Here is a 3,587-nt window from a genome sequence, read left to right on the forward strand (position 1 = left end):
GGATGATACAGAGAAGCAGAGCGAGAACATTTTTCATACTAGATGCCACATCAACAACAAGGTATGTAGTATGATCATTGATTTGCGGAGTTGTATTAATTTGGCTAGCACTACTTTAGTTGAGAAATTGAATTTACCTACCTTAAAACACCCTAGACCATACATGTTGCAGTGGTCGAGTGATTGTGGGGAGGTTAGGGTCAATTAGCAAGTGCTAGTTACTTTTTCAATTGGAAAATACCAGGATATGGTCCTTTGTGATGTAGTGCCTATGCATGCTGGTCATATTTTGTTGGGGAAGCCATGGGAGTATGATAGGAAGGTGATCCATGATGGGTTAAGGAACATGTACAGTTTTGAAAAGGATGGAAAAACCATCAAACTTGCTCCTTTAACTCCAACACAAGTCCATGGGGACCATTTGAAACTGAAAAGTGAGGTTGCTCAAAAAACAAAGAGTGAAAATGAGTGTGATCAAAAAAGAAAAAGTGAAAAGGAGATTGAGCTAAAAAGCAAGAGTGAAAGTGAGATTGAGAAAAAAAGAAATAGTGAGGCCGAAAACGAGAGAGAGAGTAAAATGAGAGAGATAAAAGATGAGGGTGAGAGCCCAACACTTAAGATGGGCTTGAAGAAGGAGAACCAGCTTTGATCCACTTTATTCAAGCTGTGGAAGACATAACTTAGAGATACGTTCTAATTTGGTTAAATGATTTATTTTATTAGTTTAAAATAAGTGGGCTTGAAGATGCTTAGCTCACATGTCTTATTTCTTATGAACTATGTTTTTGGCAAAGGTCTTGGGCATACATATCACAAGGTCGCGGTAGTACCACTGGAAGCTCGCGAGTGAAAAACTCCAAACACTTAACTTTGCCCATTTGTGAACATTTGGTTTTCCCCTAAGGTAGGACGAAATGGTAAATATAAGGGTTGCCCCGATTGGAGAGGGGTTGGGCCATACATACAACAAGGTCTTGGTAGTACCATAGGAAGCTCGCGACCGAAAAACTCCAACCTCTTAACCTTGCCACTTTGCCCTCAATTGGTTTTCAATTGAGCAAGGGCAAAATGGTAAAAATAAAGGGTGCACAAATAGGGCATGGGTTTGGGCATACATACCATAAGGACACGGTAGTACCACTGGAAGCTTGCGAGCGAAAAACTCCAAACACTTAACTTTGCCACTTTGCCAACATTTGGATTTCTACTAACGAAGGACGAAATGGTAACTATATGGGTTGCTCCGATTACCCCGGGGTTAGGCCATACAAACGACAAGGTCACGGTGGTACTGTTAGAAGCTCGCAAGCGAAAAACTCCAAACTCTTAACTTTGCCCTCAATTGGTTTTCTATTGACCAAGGCCAAAAGGGTAAAAATAAGGGTCACTACGATTCGCCCGCTGTTGTGGCATACATACCACAAGGTCATGGTCGTACTGTAGGAAGCTTGCAAACGAAAAACTCCAAACTCTTAACCTCGCCACTTTGCCCTCATTTGGTTTTCTATAATGCAAGGGCAAAATGGTAAAACTAAAGGGTGCACCAATAGGGCATGGCTTTGGGCATACATACCATAAGGTCACGGTAGTACCACTGAAAGCTCGCGAGCGAAAAACTCCAAACACTTAACTTTGCCATTTTGCCTACATTTGGTTTTGTACATACGAAGGACAAAATGGTAACTATAAGGGTTGCTCTGATTGCCCCGGTGCTGGGTCAAACATACGACAAGGTCACGGTGGTACTGTTAGAAGCTCGCAAGCAAAAAACTCCAAACTCTTAACTTTGCCCTCAGGGGAACTCCGATTCGCCCGGTGTTGGGGAACACATACCACAAGGTCATGGTCGTACCGAAGGAAGCTCGCAAACGAAAAACTCCAAACTCTTAACCTCGCCACTTTGCCCTCAATTGGTTTTCTATTGAGCAAGGGCAAAATGGTAAAAATAAAGGGTGCACCAATAGGGCATGGGTTTGGGCATACATACCATATGGTCATGGTAGTACCACAGGAAGCTCGCAAGCGAAAAACTCCGAACACTTAACTTTGCCACTTTGCCAACATTTGGTTTTCTTCTAACGAAGGACGAAATGGTAACTATAAGGGTTGCTCCGATTGCCCCGGGGTTGGGCCATACATACCACAAGGTCACGGTGGTACTGTAGGAAGCTCGCGAGCGAAAGACTCCGAACCTCTTAACCAAGCCACCTTGTCCTCAATTGGTGTTCTACTGACCAAGGGCAAAATGGTAAAATTAAGGGTTGCTCCAATTGGCCAGGGGTTGGGGCGTACATATCACAAGGTCATGGTGGTACTGTAGGATGCGCACGAGCGAAAAATACCACCTATTAACTTTTCCACTTTGCCCAAAATTGGCTTTCTATTGACGAAGGGCAAACATGGGTGCTCTGATTGGCCCGGGGTTGGGGCATACATACCACATGGTCATGGTAGTACAATAGGAAGCCAGCGAGCATAAAACTCCAAACTCTTAACTTTCCCACTTTGTCCTCATAATTGATTTTCTACTGACCAAGGTCAAAATGGTAAAAATAAGGGTGCTCTGATTGGCCCGGGTTTGAAGCGTACAAAGGACAAGATCATGGTGGTACCATAGGAAGTTCGCGACTGAAAAACTCCAACCTCTTAACCTCGCCACTTTGCCCTCAATTGATTTTGTATTGAGCAAGGGCAAAATGGTAAAAATAAAGGGTGCACCAATAGGGCATGGGTTTGGGCATACAAACCATGAGGTCATGATAGTACCACTGGAAGCTCGCGAGCGAAAAACTCCAAACACTTAACTTTGCCACTTTGCCAACATTTGGTTTTCCAGTAAGGTCGGACTAAATGGTAAATATAAGGGTTGCTCCGATTGGCCAGGGGTTGGGCCATACATACGACAAGGTCACAGTGGTACTGTAAGAAGCTCGCAAGCGAAAAACTCCAAACTCTTAACTTTGTGGCTTTCTATTGACCAAGGCCAAAAGGGTAGAAATAAGGGGACACCGATTCGCCCGGTGCTGTGGCATACATACCACAAGGTCATGGTCGTACTGTAGGAAGCTCGCAAACAAAAAACTCCGAACTCTTAACCTCGCCACTTTGCCCTCAATTGGTTTTCTTTTGAGCAAGGGCAAAATGGTAAAAATAAAGGGTGCACCAATTGGGCATGGGTTTGGGCATACATACCATAAGGTCACGTAGTACAACTGGAAGCTCGCGAGCGAAAAATTCCAAACACTTAACTTTGCCACTTTGCCAACATTTGGTTTTCTACTAACGAAGGAAGAAATGGTAACTATAAGTGTTGCTCCGATTGCCCCGGGGTTGGGCCATACGTACGACAAGGTCACGGTGGTACTATAAGAAGCTCGCAAGCGAGAAATTCCAAACTCTTAACTTTGCCCTCAATTGGTTTTCTACGGACCAAGGCCCAGAGGGTAAAAATAAGGGGTACTCCGATTCGCCCTGTGTTGGGGCAGACATACCACAAGGTCATGGTCGTACTGTAGGAAGCTCGCATACGAAAAACTCGAAACTGTTAACCTTGCCACTTTGCCCTCAATTCGTTTCCTATTGAGCAA

The sequence above is a fragment of the Juglans microcarpa x Juglans regia genome, unplaced genomic scaffold (assembly GCF_004785595.1).
Source record: "Juglans microcarpa x Juglans regia isolate MS1-56 unplaced genomic scaffold, Jm3101_v1.0 JmScfU0026, whole genome shotgun sequence".
Classification (NCBI taxonomy): Eukaryota; Viridiplantae; Streptophyta; class Magnoliopsida; order Fagales; family Juglandaceae; genus Juglans; species Juglans microcarpa x Juglans regia.